Source organism: Heliangelus exortis, chromosome 6 (assembly GCF_036169615.1).
Source record: "Heliangelus exortis chromosome 6, bHelExo1.hap1, whole genome shotgun sequence".
Lineage (NCBI taxonomy): Eukaryota > Metazoa > Chordata > Aves > Apodiformes > Trochilidae > Heliangelus > Heliangelus exortis.
In genome coordinates, this window is record NC_092427.1 from 19147243 (window position 1) to 19165656 (window position 18414).

Consider the following 18414-nt stretch of genomic DNA (forward strand, 5'->3'; position numbering starts at 1 on the left):
ACAGTAGTGCTATGGTCACATAAAAAATGTTACAGGCTAACTGGTGAGCTCATTTTAAGTAGTTTTAGTGGCTCTGAAAGTAACCTGTGTCATTTAACTGTAATGTAAACATGCACTATATTCTGCTATAAATATGTTAAATCGTGGCTGTAAGAGGAAAACAAATCTGATCTTAAAATCTTCAAATGTACAAGAAAAACATTACCTGAGGTACTCTGAGCCTCTGAAGTTGTACTGCTATCCATTTACCCATTATCTTCAAATTAGGAATCACCCGTTCTTCATAACTGTATGAATGAGGAACTCAGAGTTTAATTAAGGAGCATGTGTGGGTGGAACAGGCTTCCTGACAGCAGTGAGATTATTAATGGACATCTATATTGGAGTTCTTTGCATTTTTGAAAGACTAATTACAATGTAAATTTAGCTTTAATGTATTAATTTAATTTATTGATTTAATTTATTCATTTGGGAGTTGGCATTTATCATCAGGGCTTTTTTTTTTTTTTTTTCAGATGCCAGGAAAACACTGGTTTGATTGCATAAGCACTCAGTAATCTCTTGTTTTTCCTTAATTTCTGCTTCTTGCTTGTGGTTCAATATGCTGTAAAATATGCCCCTATCTCTAGTTTCATTATTTTTGTCGTTTTGGTGTTGTTTTTTCTGCCTTGCAACATCCCAAAGTTCTGAGGAAATGAAAACTAAGCTTTTCAAGAGAAATCTGGAAAAGTTGAACTGGTCTTAAGAAAATATCCCCCACTGACTTCCTGGTACTTTAATATTTTAACTGATAGTTTATTCCATGTATGTAGCTCTGGTGATGTTTGCAACATAAACTCCAGTGTGCTAGATCCTAGACCATGTTCTGTTGTAGTTAACCCAGGACAAGTCACATGCAGTTTGTCAATGCCCACAAGGGAAATTCAGCCTCAGCTGGTGGATAAGCCCTGGCATGCCAAGCCCTTCCTCTGCTCTGCTTTCCAAACTACATGAAAGGCATTTTTGGCCCATGCTCTGAGCCAAGGTAATGTATGATTGATGTTATCCCTATTTCCTCACCTGAGGGGGTTTTTGAATTTGTCCTGGCATAGGTTTGAGGGTGCAGGCAGTGTAGATTAGTCAGCAAAGTCTCTCACAGACATAAGCAGCCGATCTTTTGCATCAGGCATGTTGTGCCCACAGAGTGTTTGCAGGGAAAGGGAAGGGAGAAGCAAGGAACCTGGGGACTTCAGTTGTTCCTGCATTAACATGGGAAAGCACCTGGCTGAACACCAGCAGTGTGTTAGTTCAGTGTTTTGTGTGTTGGGGCTTAGCAGATGAAAAAGTGCAGCTCTCCAGAGTGAGCTGGAGCCTTCCATGGCCACAGAGTCACTTCCAGGCTAGTGGGAAGTAGAAACATCTGATTCCACACAGGCTACATTCAAGACCTGCTTTGGCACTGATAACCTAAAGCTTACAGATGGGAACAAGAAAAGATTCAATGTCTGGTTGCCTCTGCTAGAATTCACTTAAAAGTTATTAGCATATAGCCATACAAGAGTTGTCAAAATGCAGGGAAGCTATAAAATATGTTCCTGGGACTAGGAGGGGGCTGATCTGACAATTTTGATCTTTCCTGCTTCTTCCTTGTTTAATAGTGAACAGTGACAATGTGCTGATGTGTCTGACCATGTCTTTTCTTTACCTTTTTTTTAAGTAAGAACTAACTTGTGGAGGTTTCTCAGGCTTACATTTATAATCTGTCTTCTTCAAGGCTCACTTGAAAATAAAGAGCTACTATATAGCTCTTGTTGTGAAAGTTGCACAGTTCATGTATTGCTGGGGTAAAATACTTACATGAGGAATTGTTTGATTTTGTGGGAGGTCGGGTTAGGTGTTTGTTGAAGTGTCCTTGGCCTTATACTGTATGACTCTCTAAAATTTCTTCTCAGAGCATTGAAAATAAAACATGCCTGTGAATTAGACTCAGTTCCTACCTTCTCTAGTAGTGCCTGAAGCAAAATTCTCAATGACCCTGAGGAACCCTGATAACACATGAAGTGCAGGAGCACTGTGTCTCCAAAGGACTTGCCATGCTCTTTGTGCTGCCCACATTTTGCCTCACTTGCCCACCCATTCTGTTGCTCTAGCTGGAGGGGTTCCAGTAAAGCTCTGTGTCCCAATGTGGACCTCTTTCCCCTGGCCCTGGGTACACACAAAGCTGGCCTTGGGAGCCAGCATCTGCCACAGGCTATGGGGAGAAAAGGAGTCAGTCCTAAACCATGGATTTGCCCATATCCATCGCTGGCACTGGGGTTTTTTGAAAAGACTGGAAAGATGTGATAATTAGATCTCTTTAAATTCTTCAAAAATATTAAATTACAAGTAAATGTTTAAAAGCTTAAACAAAGCTGTTGCAAAAATAATCCAACAGTTGAAAACTATTATTCCCTCAGGGTGGGATTTTTGTTGTAGTTGTAGTTGTTGGGTTTTAAGTATGGCTGACTGATTGTTCTCATTTTGCCATAAATTAGAGAAATACAGCTAAAGATGTGGAAGCACCTCTGTAGCCAAGTCTCTGGATGTGGCCATTTAAATGTAGGAGAGATGCTTTGCTCTATGTTGGTTACCAAGGTGACTCTCTGCTTCTTGGGGACAGTAATTCTTACAAGTACCACAAAGACATCATGTCACTGCTGAACTGCTTTATGATTTCTATTTCATCTGTTCCTCTAGATGAAAGCTTTTATAATAACACAAAATAAGATTCATATTTCTTTCATTCCTTTGTCCAGCTAAGGGCATGTTCTGTGAAATGGCAGAAAATATGAGATTTTAATTTTAAATAGTTTTTACTTAAAGTATCTTTTGTCTGTTCTTCATATGTACAGTAGGGCTTCTTTGCTCACTCTGTAGCTGTGTAGTCATTCCTTTTTGTGTTATTAAAACAGAGAATGCCTCTAGGTAAAAAGAGACATATTAGTGTCTTAGATCTTGCTCTCAGGAACAGATCCCGATTTATGTGTTTCAATTTGGAAATTATATTAATTCAGATTTCCTTCGTAGAATGAGAAGGTCCAAGCAAATGACAGAAAAATATGTTACTTAAAAGAATAAAGCTATTTTGTTTTATCTGTACTCCCTTTTGAAGTAGAAATAGCAGTAATATTATTAAATTATCTGAAATCCATAGATGAGTCTGAACCTTACTGCAGCATTTTTGGAGAGAATTATTAAAGAAATGGTGTTATTCCATACTGAGTTCATCTAGTTTCATGCTCATGCAGCTCAATTCAATACAATGCCATAGTTTATCTTTGTTTATCTGTAACAGTTACACTTTATCTGTAACAACTTTACAGTTTCACTTTGCAGTCCTAAGTTTAAGACCTGCCCACAGATAGAACAAAATGTCCCAGTTATTCCCTGTTTTGCCTGGGTTAAGTATTTGTGGGTTGTTCAGGGTAGAGAGCATTATTTCATATGTGGCACAACAAGAGGCTGTATATTACATTTTCTAATGCTTTTGCATTTGAAGTTTTTATTTTATTATCTTGTTGGAGGTGGAGTCAAAGGAACATGGGTTCTATTTTGCAGTGAATTTTTACAATCTGAAATGACTTCTGTATGTTTCTTGGTATTGATAGACATGAGTGATTGTGGTTTTGAACTTAAAATTCATAAGGACAGATACAACATAATCATTTGTCCATCATGGGCTTGATGATCTCTCGAGGTCCCTTCCAACCCCTGACACTCTGATTCTTCTCTCTCTGCACTTTCCCCCCAGGTTCTGACTCTGGAATATTCTGAGATAGCCAAAAGATGCAGATGAAAAATGGCTTTGTCTTGAATAAATGTGCAAAGAGGCACACAAATGCAGTGTTTATATGTGTAGGCTAATATTTTCAGGGTTTATTATATACTCGTATTCACGTATTTTAGTCTCTGAATCTAATCCAATTGTCCAAAGAAGATACAGCATACTCAGCAACTTGGTAGCCATGCCAAAGTATCAAGATGTTGATTTAGATGGTTAAATTTGCACCTGTATATTTATTAGAACACAGTGACTGTAGAAAATCATGAGTTCAAAAATGTCTTTGTTATCAAGGCCAAATGAATAATTTTTTTATTATTTTTTTGAATTTTATTTAGATCAGATGTATTGTACTTCTTAACAAAATCACTTTTATTCCCTTTCCCCCCAAAAAATTGCTTGTTTTGCCTAAAAAAACAACCAACCAAACAAAAAAGCTGCAGAAAGAAGAGACAAAGACTGAGAATCAGAAAATAGTTTGAGAATGCAGTGGCTGTTTTATTCTTTTCCTGTTCAGTAGCTCAGTGTCTAAGAACACTTATTGGAATGTCAAGACAGTGGTTCAGATCTTACTCAGATGTAGTAAACTTTAAGGAAGAACCTCTTCTAGGTGAGTTCTCTAACTAGGCTATAAAACTTGGACAATAAACTGAAGCTCTTCTCATGGGATTGCACATGTACTTTATTCCTGGGAAGTATTGTGTATAGGGGATGCTTTCATTTGCTGGAAGTTAGGTAATGTGTCTGGGGCTTGCCCCAGAGCATATTTGTTCAACTGAATATAATAAATACCACTTGGAAAAGGATTATGGAGACAAATTATCTCCCCCAATGGCAGTTCCTTCCTTGGGATGTGAGACTGCTGGGAGTCAAGCTTTTCTGGTGAAGAGGGAATACATTCTGCGCCCAGAAGATCAAGGGAGGTTCTCCTCCCCCTCTACTCTGCCCAGGTGAGACCTCATCTGGAGTGTTGTGTCCAGTTCTGGGCTCCCCAGTTGAAGAGGGACAGGGATCTGCTGGAGAGTCCAACAGAGGGGTAGGAGGATGATCAGGGGACTGAAACATCTGTGGTATCAGGAAAAGCTGAGAGACCTGGGGCTGCTTAGTCTGGAGAAGAGAGATCTGAGAGGGGATCTTAGTAATGTTTACAAATGTCTAAAAAGTGGGTGTCAAGAGGATGAAGCCAGTCTCTTTTCAGAGGTGCCCTGTGATAGGACAAGGGGCAACAGAAACAAACTTAAACACAGGAAGTTCCACCTCAACATGAGGAAAAACTTTTTTACTGTAAAATGATGAGGCACTGGAACAGGCTGCCCAGAGAGGTTGTGGAATCTCCTTCTCTAGAGACTTCCAAGACCTGGCTGGACCTGTTTCTGTGTGACCTGCTTTGGGCTTGATGATCTCCAGAGGTCCATTCCAATCCCTACAGTTCTGTGATTTTCTATGATTTGTATACTTTTGAGAAAGGGAGAACAAAACCACTGATGAGAAGTCTCATCAGGTATTATTTGTGGCACACTTTAACTTACAAAACTAAAAAGAAATGGGGGTTGTGAAGGGAAGTTACACTTTCAGCTGCCTTATAATTTATCAGAATTATAAAGAAAGTTCTGTTCTGATTCTTTCTGCTGCTCATTGACTAGAAGATCACCCTTTTTGCCAAAACACTCTGCAGCCAGTTGTCACACCAGTGCATACCTAGTAGCTCTCTTAGTGCACCCTTGGAAAGGCATACAATGGGTACAGCGATATTTTGAAATTACTATTAGGTGTTTAGATTTTCACATACACTGTTTTAGGAAATATGCAAATGCTCCTACCCACTGAAACAGTCAAGAAATACCATAAGGCCATGTAAGAAGTCTGGTTGGAGTATCATATGAAGATAAAGGATTTGGAGCATAGCTGTATCACTGTGTAACAGTGGAAAATAGAAGAAATATGAAGTGAGTGGAAAAGACATCCATTTATTTCAAAAAGTAAACTGAGTATGATATATCCAAATTCAATTTTATATTTATAGCAAAGCAACAGCACACAACTAACCTTCCTCCAGTCCTTGTAGTTGATACTTCAGTCTGGCACAGTTGTCTAAAGCTGTAGGAAATGTGGCAAAGCTGGGGACTCCATGGCTGTGAGGAGAAGCTGCCATCCAAAAAGGATGCTGTGCTGTCCCTTCATCATGTTGCTGTCAAGGTATGAGGAATCACATGGGGCAGGCTGAAGCCTTCAATGTTGCATGCCCACTCTAACAGGGATTTTTAAAAGCCAAGAAACATGATGGATAAATCAGATCTACATTTTAAGTGGCTAAGCAGCAACCAAAAGACTCCCTAGATGAGTCTGCACCTTGTTGACAAGCCTTGTGTGGTGTGCAGAAGTATTTCAAATGCAGGCAATCATTCCTTCTTCAGTAACAAAAGTGCTTGAGGTCACCCTGATCTGAGAAAGCCATTAAGTCTATCTTTAAATATGTGCAAAAAAAATCTGAAACAAAGAGGCTTTTCAAATCTAGGTCACCCACAGAGATACATCTAACAGGAATTATTAAACACAACCTAGAAACCAGTGTTTGCAAAAATAGTGCCAAAACTGAGCTCACGGGAGCCTCAGGCTTCAAAATGGCTGAGTTGTTTAGTGGTGAGTGAGACTGCTTGAGGCACATACCTTTACATTTAAAGCAGTTCAGTATATGTATTTCTGCATTGGTCTTTTGTGAGGGGGCAGGGAGGGAGAGAATGTTTTTTTCTTGAAATACTAGTTTTGCAGGTGTAATGTGCACAGACATCAAGGCACAAGGTTCACTGTGAGAAGTGCACCAACTCAGAGGGGACAAATTCAAGGTTCCTAGGCTGAACTTTCATAGTATGAGTGTCTCAAATGGTGCCAGCTAGATTTTTCTTCTCTAGTCACAGCCAAACAACCTTTGCCCTCCAGAGCAGAGGACAGCACACAGCAGACAGCAGACACAGGGACAATGACAGCCCTGGAAGAAGGGCAGGGCACGGCCAAGATGGGTAAAATAAGCATGGCTGGAAAGTGGGACTCCTTGCCCCATGCAAAGTTACCTTGAAGTGAGCCAAATTCAGTTGTTGTAGCCCCACAAGTTATTCACTTAAGCTGGGTATTTTCTCCTCGAATAAGCAGGACAAAAGGGATGTGATATGCTGAATCATTTAGGGGCAAAAAATCACCCTGTCAAGTGGATTATCATCAGCTAAGCAAGGTGCTGGAGACCAAAACCTCAGCCTCTAAATTATACATGCTGAATGCCTAGGCTTTTATTGCATTATTGTGACAAAGCCCACACTGTGTGTCAAGACATTAAAGGAAATATTAAAGCAAAGTTATATTACAACTGGAATTTGCCCAGTGATTTCACCTTATCCTTGGGAATAGCAGGTGTCCCAGAAACACCGATTTGTAGCAGGGAGGGATATGCCCAGTGTCTTGCTTTATAACTGCTGGCAGAGGTGGCTGTGGGGTCATTCAGCTGCAGCATTACAGCATATAAAAGCCAGGTGTGGGAGCTGCAAACCTTCCAGAATAATGTGCACACTGCACATGAGAGGGAAGAGATGCAATCTCAGGAGATGGGTGTAAATCTTGCTTGTGCTTCTCACTTGCCTGATGTTTCCTCTGTTTCCTGTTTACCTTTTTCTCCTGATAACACTATCAAAGCTACCTGTGCACGTTAGCAGATGATTTACTTTCTGGATATGTTCTCTTTCCAGGAGGTGTTATAATCAAGATTTAAGTGAAAACACCCCCATATTTGGGTTAACACCTGGTACTGTCTCGGTGTCTTCTGTTAGTGCAGTGCTGTGTTGGAAGCAGGGAGGCCACAATGGTGGCTCCTGTGAGAAGCTGCAGGAAGCTCTGCTGATTCCAATCCCTGCCCCACCTCGGCCCAAGGCCAAGCACATATGGAAAGCTGGATGTGAATCTCAGAGAAACACATTCAAGAAAGGGAAACAAAACTGCAAAAAAAGAGACCTCCAGAGCAGAAGAGAGGAGAGGAGGAGGTGAGAGAGAAATGCCACAAAAAAGACACCAGGATCAGTGAAGTTGGAAGGGGAAAGGTGCCCAACCAGAGATTTCCCCACAGCCCATGGTGAGATGGCAGCTGTGTCCCTGCAGCCCATGACTGCACAGTGGAGCAGTCCCTGAAGGACCACGGTGGGATAAATGTGGATTTGTAGCCCCTGAAGTGTCACAGGTGGCAGATGTGAAGCAGCAGCCTGTGCAGGATTGCAGAGAGGGGCAGATGTGGATCTGCAGCTGTGGAGGACCCCGTGTCAGAGGAGGTGACTGTTCCCAAAGCAGCCGTGACTCTGTGGGCAGCCCGGGCTGGAGCAGTTCCTGAGAGACTGCACCCCATGGGAAGGACTCATCTTGGAGGGGTTTGTGAAGGGCTGTCCCATGAGAGGGACCCCGCGCTGGAGCAGGGGAAGGATGTGAGGAGTCCTCCCCCTGAGAAGGAAGGAGTGGCAGAAACACCGTGTGGGGAACTGACCCTGAACTCCCCTGCCCGTCCCTGTGCCCTGAGGGGGAGGCAGCAGTGAAGGGATCCGGGCCCGGGAAGAAGGGAGGTAGGGGAGGAAGATATTAAGATCTGGTCATGTTTTCTCTTTCTCCTTGTAGATTAAATTAGGGGTTTTTTTTTCCTTCCCCGGTGTCGTGGTAAAGGCAACAAATTGAACAAAGTGTCTCTTGAATCAGCAGAATGCCGGCCCTGCCTTGCTCTGTTTACACTCTTTAAAATGTATTGAAGTTAATTCCATCGATATTGGTATCAAATACAAGAACTAAAGAATTCAGAAATCTGAATATCAAAGGGAAGGCCCACAATTACCAATTTTCAACCTTTGGCAATCTTTGATGAGAGGAATAATTTTTTTTGCTAGAAAAATTGAGAGGGAAAAGGAGAAAATCAGCACTGAGAAGGAGCAGAGGACAGCAGCAGCAGGGCAGTTTCCATTCAAACTACTCTTTGACATCTTTAGCTCCAAAGAGACATTGAAGATTCTCCAGGGACTTCGGAGGGTGGGAAGAACTGATAATCTCTTGCCTTACTTTTCCTCTTCTTTTCTTAAAAACTTTTCCCAGGGATGATTTGTTTGTTTAAAAACCTGTTTCCCTGTATTTTCTCCCACTGTTCTCCCCTCCCTAAGATCCCTTTTTCAGCATGGTGTTGCTTTCCCTGAAAGAAACGGTGTTAATTTGCTCAAACCATAAAGTGGGTTACTTTTGTAATTTGTGCAACAAGCATGTGCAGTGGCTAATATTTCCTCATAAACAAAAGCTAAAATAATAATACTAATGGACTGTGACACCAAGCTGAACCTGTCTGTTTTTTGCCTGTTACTGTAATTGAGGAATGTAAACCTCCCTATCCTTGTCTTGATTAATAAGCCGTAAGATGGATTTTCTCCTCCCTATCCCACAATGGGGGTGGGGGATGAGAGAGCAGAGGCCTGGTTGGTACCAGCTGGGCCTAAACCATAACACCAGGTTACTTCAGGTTTGAATGCAATCCTAGCAAAATTGCACAAATAATTTTCTTACTGGAAATTGTCCCCTGCAATTGCATTTCACTCACAAGGTTTATATCTCAAATCGGATATTCTGCATTGTATTGCATTATTCTACCCCAAACCTTTGGAAATTAAAATTAAGTTGTCTTAGTTAGGCAATTTAAAGGAGTGGGGCTATGACATCCTGGTATGAATCTCTAGGAAAATGCTGCAGCTTTACCCTTTTTGCTGGGTGCAGCTGCTCTTCTGGGACCTTCTGTGCTGACTGCACTGATCTCTCTGGGCTTGTTCTGCAATTAATCTCTTTTGCTTTTCTCATTGAAATGCTGTTTTGTGACTATTTCTGTGGCAATCACTCCCCATGATGGTAAATCCCATTCACATAGTCCCTGAATAGAGCATTTTGTTACATGCCATTCAAAGGAAATCCATCTCACCCAAGGAAACATGTAGAAAATTACCTGCAAAGCATAGGGAAGGGAGTAGGGCCTTGATCCTGTGCTTCCTTCTTTGGAGGTAATTCCTGTGGTACTTTGCATGGATGCACTGAGAAGCACAAAGCCCCAATCACCTGAACTGGAGGTAGCAGCATGGTGGGAAATGCCACAGGTGAACATTGCTAAATCCTCTTGTTGTTTGTGAGCATGGGAAAACCCAACTGGCACAACTATATCAAAGTCCTATGTGTTACAGCCAAGACAGCAAAATGGGATGCTTCCTGCCCTTTAGGACATGCCTATAAGCACTGGGCTATGATACCAAGCTCTTACTCTAACAGAAGAAGGCCAGTGTAGGGCTAAGTGTGCAAGCACAAGAGTTGGACACCCTTAGGTAATAACTGCCTTCAGGGCCTTTGCAGAAACTCTGGCCTGCTCCAGCAGTATTATAATAAGCTGCCCCCCTATTCTGAGCAATAATATGATTGAATCACAATTTTAAATCCATATTGATTTTGATGGGCATTTTGACAGAGTATGGGTGTTGAGGGACTGCCAGATTTGGCTGTTAATCTTCAGGGGTGTTTCTTTCTTCTTGGCTAAGCATATGCCTAATATTTGCTATCCCCAGTGTGAAGGATTTAGGAGCTGTCAATCTCTTTGTTGATGCATTAGACACAGAAGAAGCAAGATGCTTATTTTGACCACTCCTGCTGAGGCCTTGCATTTATACTGGGGTAATTTAACAAGTCCCCATCTTCTGCTGTCCCCCTCTAAGAGACAACTCCTGGGGATGAATGGCTGGAGAGATACCCAGCAGTAAAGGACCAGGGGGTATACATCAAATGTATATGGCAAGCAAGACTTCTAGAAGGAGTGATCCCTTTTTTTTTTTTTTTTTTAAGTCACAGCCTTAGCTGACGAAGCATTTTCTACTCACATTTCCTCAAGGCAGCACAGAAGATTAATGTTTGGAATAAGCTAAGCTCTGGAAAAAAATGCAAAGGTAATATCAGAAAAGTAATTCGATATGTCCCCAAAGCTCTTAACCAGAATTTATGACATTCTAATATTTAGGGAAATGCAGGACAAATGCTGTCAGCCGTTCAGAGATGTGTAAGCATGTTGCAGTGCAGACGGTGCAGAACCAGAGCTGTATTTGAGAAGGGGTCACTGCACTTGCATGGAGTTCTCCAAAAAGCAGAAAATCTCTGACTGTACTAAGGAAGTTCTTAATTTGACTAAGCCTGTGGGTGTCAGCTGGGTGTGGGATGTATTCCTCAGGAGTTTCAGTGTGATGTTAGGGCATACACATCCCATTCCCACATCTATAGAAATGGGCATGTAAGCAAACTTTTTACTTGTGGACTACATTGTCTATTGGCTCCTGGGGAGCCTGGCGGTATTCCCCACACAGAGAAGCAGAGAGAGGCACTGAATTATTATAAATGCTAATTGTACAGGTGCTCTGCTCTCATTTGCATGGAAACACAGAGGAAAACAACATGTGCAAATGTTGTTCACCTGGCAACAGAGTCACAGTTACCCTGGCTGGTTCCCAGCTCTTGCAGTGGGCCATGGCTGTCTTGCTGCTGCAGGATGCTGTACAGCCATGAGCAGAGAAACTGCACAGGTAGCACTCAGGTCAACAGCCCATGGTTAAAAGAAGAATGATTTTCTTTTTCCTAGGGTGGAGCCTGCTCTGGAGAGGAAACAGAGTTGCAAAAATTACCTTCAAAGTCAAGAGGCCTTAAAAAACAAAGCTGTTGATTTTTAGTGGGAAGGCCAAGCCCAGGGCTTGTGCTGTTTTGAGTTGAAGGAGGAAAGCTAAGCAAGGTGAAGAGAGCAGGTGTGGAAGGATCTTTGCCCACGGGAGCATCCTTTAGAGGGGCGATGCTTCTGGGAACTTCTAGTTCTGCACAGGGTTGGTGAAAAAGGGGTGACAGATTTTGCTTTGTTTCTGATGAACTGGGCTGTATATACATTCAGTGAAAGAGAAGTGACTCTCTGACTTTTACTCTAGGACCAAAGCTGAAGAAGGGTGAGAAGGATTGTGTAGCTTGGCACAGGTTGATTTCAAGTATTGGCAAGAGAGGAGGCAGGTGCAATTGTACTACTGCTGGTGTTGTTCCATTGTGCTGTTCCACAGCAAAGCCTTTAGCTGTCATCTAGGCGTGCATAAATAGATTGGTTTATTTATAAATCTCCACTCATTATGGTAACTCATTATTTTGTCTGACTTTCTTGAAATGACGACTCTCTTGAAACAAATTCATAAGTAGAAAAATAGCAAACATGAAAGAAAGCCCCCAGCCACGTAAAAGGATGCTACAGCAAGATGATCCCAAGAAATGCAAAGTATCCTAAAAACAAAATTTAAACAGAAATATATTCTTTAAGTTCTTTTGGGTTTTGAGCCTTTACAGCACAGTAAACTCATGTGACTTTAGGAGTCTCTGGCCCTGATACTTGCAGGTCTTGCTTGCTTGTTTCTTTAAAAAAACCTGCAATGCTGTGTATAAGTTTACTCTATCTTATGGGCTTTACTTACGTTAGTCAGTATCACACTATTCGATTTTGCCCATATGCAGTTTTGTCTTATCCTCTACAGCCAATGAGAGAAGTTTACATTAAATAATCACAGAATTACTGTGATTGGAAAAGAGCACTAAGACCACCACATCCAACTGTCAACATATCCCAGTCCCCAAGAGAAAATAAAATAACTTTGATATATATATATATATTAGTATATATATATGGCATGCCCACTAGAGAATGTCCTGAAGTGCCTCATCTCTACAGTTTCAAAATTATTCCAGGAATGGTGACTCTACCACCTTCCTGGGCAGCCCATTCCAATGTCTAACGACTCTCAGTAAATAAATTCTTCCTCAAATCTAGTCTAAACCTCCCCTGGTGTAACTTCAAGCCATTCTCTCTAGTCCTATCATTATTCACTTGACAAAAGAGGCCAGCACCCACCTCCCTACAACCTCCTCTCAGGTATATATACTGTGTATCATCAATCACAAAAGACTCCTTTATTTTCAAAGCTATCCCTGTGGTTTCATAAGCTTTTTCTCTGCCAGAAATGCAAGAAGTAATAAAAGCAGATATTGTTCTAAATGCTATCATGGATCCAAAACGAGCACAGGTGGAGTAGATGGTTACAGCACTGAACTCCCTGCTATAGAAGTGGACATCTCTCTGTAGAAATTTGGCTTCAAATCTTTAGTGAGGTTACAGCTCTTGAGACTGCAGAGTGCTGACCAGTACTACTTCTCTGGCACGGTTTTCTTTAGTAACTTCAATAAAAAGGTCAAATTGGTAGTAGTATCTTTCTTTCAGACTCTGCAGGCTTCAGGACCCCAATGGTTCAAAACTGATGCATGTCAGGACAACTCTGTGGTTAAGCCTTTCTTCCCAAGGATCACTTGAATCCGGAGCATCCTATGAAGGGAAGCGCTAACAAGTCTGTTAAAGCTTGTCAGCCATAAGCCTGGAAGTTCTTTATGAAAGAGAGTAGCCTTATTTATAATCATCAAATAGATGGTTTTAAATTATTCAAAATGTTATATTAGAAATTGTCGTGCTTTGAGCCTAGCTGATAACAAAGGACCACGTGGCCACTCATTTCCCCTCCTGTTTTGAGATGGCAAGAGGGAAATTCACCTAAAATCTCATGGATAGAAACAAGGACTATGAGGGTTCCACTTACCAATTACAGTCACAGGCAAAGCAGACTCAGCTGGGGGGAAAAAGTCAATTTAATTTTTTATTAATCAAATCAAAACAGAACAAGGAGAAGATGAAATCCAGAGCTTAATGACTTTACCCCACCCCTCTCCCCGATTTCTCTACCTTCTCCCCCCACAGTTGCACAGAGGAACAGGGCGTGTGATTTACCATCTGGACATCACAGGTTCTTTTCTGCTTCTCCTTCCTCTTCAGGGAGAAGGATTCCTCACAGTCCTCCCCTACTCCAACGTGGGGTCCCCCCCACAGGAGAAAGTTCTTCACAAACCCCTCCACCCTGAGTCCCTCAGAACCAAACTGCTCCAGCACAGGCAGCCACAGAGCCGCAGTCACCTCCCCTACCATGGGGTCCTCCACAGCTGCTCCACCGTGCTCCTCCATGGGTCACAAGGGGACAGCTGCCATCTCACAACGGGATGTAGAGGAACCTCTGTTCAGAGCAGATGCTCCCTCTCCTTCCTCACTGATCTTGGTATCTCTGCTCTGGCGTTGCTTTCGTCTCCCATAGCTCTCTCCTCCCTGGTACTGCTATCTCTCCTCCCCGCTCTCCTCTGCCCCGAAGTCCTATCGCCTTCTTGAATATGTTAATGGCAGTGACACATCCCTGGTCACTGATAGCCTCAACATTAGCCAGAGGTGTGCCCGGACATGGTGGAGCCAGGGCAGCTTTCAGCAGCTCCTCATGGGAGCCACCTCTGCACACCTCCCCTGCTACCAAAACCAGCACCTCATCAACCCAGAACACAAATCCAGCTAAGTCAATCTGAATTAAAAGGAAAAAAAATTTAAAGGACTATAAAATATCTGACTGGTATTACATGATTACCTCAAAAGTCTTCGTGATAAAAAAAAGCATGTTTCCCTATAAAATTGTCAGAAAAAAAATTGGAAAAACTTACAACACTTCCATAACGTGTGTCAGTTGTTGCAGCAGATGTTACAAACATGAAAAATTATGGCAGAGCAGTTCTTTGTCTTTCACATTTTGCAGTCTGCAAAACATAAATGCCTCTTTTTGTTCCTTTTAAGTATTCTTCTAAATCTCTAATAATTACATTCTGACTGGGGTTAATCATTGCTCATCAACACCTTTTTCTCTACACAGTGCTGCTAAAAATATTTGTTTGCAGTTACCCTTCTGCTCTGAACTCTGACGTTTCCCATGCATAACTTCCTATACAGGGAGACAGAACATTAATACCCTCTTCAGGTAATTTGGAGAACACAGTGAAACATTGACATAATTAAATAATGTAATCAGTCTCTAAAGTGTAGTCCCTACAGTGATGCACTGCAGGAGACACCTCCTAATACAACACCTACCTGTGTCTTATAGAAACAGACTTTACTGTAATGTATTCCATTAGGAGAGATGAAGTTTAATGGGGAAATTATTATTTTAATTTACAGCTATTTCATGGGTAACATGACATGAGACTTTCGCCCACTGAATCCTATTGTACTTTTTCCCAACTTAATTAAAGAGCTGTCTCTTCCATACCCTCACCAAATAGATTCTGGACCGTAATAATACAGCCTCTTCAATGTAATGAGTTTGGGTGGTCTCTGACTACAATACAGGTTTTGTCTTGCAGAAGTTCTTTCACGATCTCTCAAGCTTCTGCAGTTTTTTAACAGCCATTTTGAAGTGTGGGCACCCAAAGCATGACACAGTATTCCACTAAGTGTCAATTCCAATAACATTCTCAAATCTCAGGCTGTACCTGGCTCTGATATGTCTATCCCTTAGCTGTAACCTAAGCACTCTTCCATCACACCATTCTCACCACAGCCATCAGGCAACATGAGATTGCAGCACTGAGGCTGTAGAAACATGGCTGTGGAAGGCTGTCTGCAGTGTAGAAGCTGTTCCAGCTCCAGGTAATGGGAAATACATGGTTGGGCAGGGCTTCAGCTCTAATATCCATAGCCCTTGTCATATGCTCCAGATAAGCTTTTCTCATAGGAGAATTGAATATATTTGCAGTGTTACTGTCTCAGAAAATCAGGGTAAAAGCAGAGGAGAAAGCTGGGACAAAGGAACGTTGCCCCAGCACGCTCTAGTCTGCTTCTCCAGGAGCTGTACTGTCCTTCTTCTTCTTCCTTGTCAAGTTTCTTTCCTGCTTTCTGACCTCCATGTCCCTTCCTGATCCTGCAATGTTATACACAAGTGTTTTTGTTTCCTGCCTTGTCACACCTCTTGCAGTCAGGTTTGCTTTGTTTCACCCATTACTCATTCTGACTCCTTGTCTCTCCTGTACTATTTATTTATCTGTTTAACGCTGTTCTCATGATTATGGTATTTGGGCACCAAGGAATTCAAATAAACTTTACTTCATTGGCTCAAATTGTTCTCATTTATGTCGGTTGCCTGGTAACAGCTGTTGTAAGTCAAGCTGCAAGATTTTCAGTGAAAAAAAAGAATCTTGTGCTCCCAAACAGCCTGAACTTAACAGAACTGCAAATGGAGCTGGAATTTTCCACGATTTGGGGCTCTCCCAAGCTGATCTCCTGCTGGCAGCTTGGAAAAGTTCGAACAAAACCAAGTCTGCCTCCTTAAGAGTCTTGTGGAGTGAAGTGCTAAAAGCCCCATTGGTGTCTCTGCTGCCTTAGCTCCTGCCACTGTTGCACTCACAGCAGTCCCACAGCTGGCTGGTGGCTGCCAGAGGAGCTTGCTCTTGGCTGGAAGGAGCTCCTCACTCTTGTAGCGGAGGCAAACCAAGTTTTGTCCCTGTCTCTGCCAGGGATTTCCACCCTGAAGGATTCAGTTTTGAAGCCCGAAGATGTTTCTAATTACAATTACATTGCAGAGGCAGGCGGGGAGCTGGGAGCCTGCATGATTCTAACAGTGCTGAGGAGGGGGAACCAGAGGGTCTTGGCATGAACCTCATTTGCCACCTGGCCTGAAAGCTTCATGGCTGCCTGCTGTGGGTAGAGATGATGCAGGAGACACTGCTACAGATCTGGTCTGCCCGAGGCCCACCTCTCACTTTGCCTTCATGGACTGGGAAATCAAACTGGGGAGCAGAGTGATAAGGAGGTAATTTGTCTGCTGGAAGAAGGTGCTTTGATTCAAAAGCCCTGATGCAGAGGCTCTTTGGGTAGCAGCAGGGTGCTGTGAAGACAGCAGCAGCTCTTGGATGCACCCTTCTCTGTTGGCTCCTAACATCCACTGCCCACAGGCAGGTCTGGGATGCTTTCCCATGGAGTTGTGCCAAAACACCATTAAAACTTTTTCCCAAATTATCCCTATATTCTACAGTACCTTGCAAAAGCCCCAATCCTCCTTCTAAGCCCTAATCAGTCCCTTGCCAAAAGCACTCAGACCTTGCAGGAACAGACTTTCATGTGACCATAAAATTAACTTCGGGGCCAAAATTATAACTGCTGCAGGAAATTGTGTGGAAATGGGTGAATAACTATTAACCTTATAGTGAAAAATCCATACTATAGAGAAACAGCAAAAAGATTTCACGGGCCACTTAAAGTAAAAATCAGAAATTTCACACTTTGTTGCATTAATTGAAAAGCACCTTAAACACCAATAGCATTATTTCATAGAATTAATAATGGTTATCCTGTGATCAGTGTTATTTAGTGATGAATCCAAATACAAACAATATTTGTATGGCCAGTTTGTAATCTATTTTTAAAAATACAAGTGAGCTGTTGAAACAGTAAGCAAAAAAATCAGCATGTGTTTGTTTGTTTGTTTGTCTTTTTCCTTATGGAATTAGTGGGTGTATTTAATTCCTAAAGCCTAGTAGAGGGCAAAAAGAGCATTTTCCCATCCCTGTAATATGAGTTCTGGAGGGGTAAGAAGCTGTTTTTTAATTCCTACATGAAAACTTCCCCTTTATGTTTATAAATATCTGGACAGATAACAGAAATAATGGTGTATAGGCTTTAACTGCTGAGGGTTTTTTGGGTAATGTTCTCTTCACAGGAAAAAATCACTGAGATTTTCAAGCCTCAAAGAAAACCAAATTTTGCTGCTTTGAGGAAGAAACAGGTAGGCACTAGTGCTTCCTAAACTTTGGATAGGGCAGCTGATTTTGAGGTTTCTGAAAGTCAGCCTCCTCCTCTGTGAGACTAAAGAAAAGAAACTAGAGAGCATAATATTAATGGATAACACTAAAAAGTATCTGCTTAAATTGCCATGTCCCTTAATTACAGCTTAAATATAATGAAACTAAATAATGTATAAGACCTTATTCTTTATACTTATTGATTTCCAAATTGTGTCCAAAAAATTACAGCTGAAAAAATTATACTTCTTATTGAATAGTGTCTTAGTTAAAATATTAATATCATAGCCTCCAGCATTAGCTTTCCATTGACTGGAAATGTAAAGGCTGTTTCTTCTCCTTTTTAAACAGATCCAGCACTGAGTGAATACTTAACATTGTGTAAACAGATACAATCTTTGTTTATTTTCTGAAAATCCTTTTTGCTTTGAGTGTAGCTAACAAGCATGTTACTTGCACTTTACACCCCAATTTCAGATTCCTCTTTCTCATCCTGATTAAACGATAGCAAAGGTAAGGGGTTTTTTTTGGCTCAAATGCAATATTTAATATAACGGACAGTAAGTTTGCTTTGTGGAATATAGTTCTGCTTTTTTTGGTTTTTCCTATCTTCCCAAGTGTCTGGTGTTGGTCCCTTGTCCCCTCTGTTGTGTGACAGCATTCGAGCTGGCTGCCTTAAGCCTTGGATAAGCTGACTTAGGGCAGGTGTGTCCCTGGCAGACGTGGTGGAGTCAGCAGAGTGGGAACCTCTGCAAAGGAAGTTTTGAAAGAGTCCATGAAAAACCCAATATTTTCAAGCCAGTTACTTCAGTAGAAAGCAATTTTCTTCTGTAGTGAAAGAAAGATCAGTTTGT

General features: G+C 41.8%; 2 long non-coding RNA genes across 2 annotated transcripts in view; one reads left to right on the forward strand and one right to left on the reverse strand.

Annotated features, from left to right (window-relative positions):
* Positions 1 to 18414, reverse strand: part of LOC139797557 (uncharacterized) — a 336133-nt gene that overhangs the window by 260781 nt on the left and 56938 nt on the right. The gene's annotated exons all lie outside the window — the stretch shown is intronic.
* On the forward strand, positions 4540 to 15880 carry LOC139797267 (uncharacterized). The gene is made up of 3 exons (XR_011726382.1): positions 4540 to 4749; positions 13728 to 15219; positions 15487 to 15880. It is a non-coding gene; the product is annotated as an uncharacterized lncRNA (long non-coding RNA).